The sequence below is a fragment of the Sinocyclocheilus grahami genome, unplaced genomic scaffold, assembly GCF_001515645.1.
Source record: "Sinocyclocheilus grahami isolate Dianchi unplaced genomic scaffold, SAMN03320097.WGS_v1.1 scaffold56.1, whole genome shotgun sequence".
In the NCBI taxonomy this organism is placed as follows: Eukaryota; Metazoa; Chordata; class Actinopteri; order Cypriniformes; family Cyprinidae; genus Sinocyclocheilus; species Sinocyclocheilus grahami.
The window spans coordinates 2,014,422-2,014,765 of NW_015505235.1; the positions used below are offsets into that span (position 1 = coordinate 2,014,422).

Genomic DNA, 344 nt, shown 5'->3' on the forward strand with positions numbered 1-344 from the left:
CACAGCGGGTGAGAACCACACAGGACGGGATGAAGATGTGCTCAGTGTCATCAGGGTATTCCTGTTGAATTTCCACCAGCACTTCCCGAGGACGGCAGAGAGACTTGTTATACACTTCCATGAATGGCACCACTGCAAGTTCAAAGAAAAAGGGGAAATAAGTTGTCTTTTTTGCCAAAAAATGTAGGCCAAGTTGCACCACTGGGAGCGAGATGTTCTTTGCTCTTCTTCCAAGCCAACACTGTTTGGAAATCTGGTAGCCCTTCTAAGAATTTGTTACTGAGATGGGTGTCCATATGAACCATGTACAGTGGTGTGAAAAAGTGTTGGCCCCCTTCCTGATT

General features: G+C 46.2%; 1 pseudogene; it reads right to left on the reverse strand.

Annotated features, from left to right (window-relative positions):
- LOC107584041 (vascular endothelial growth factor A-A-like) overlaps positions 1-344 on the reverse strand; it is a 14,961-nt pseudogene that overhangs the window by 10,293 nt on the left and 4,324 nt on the right.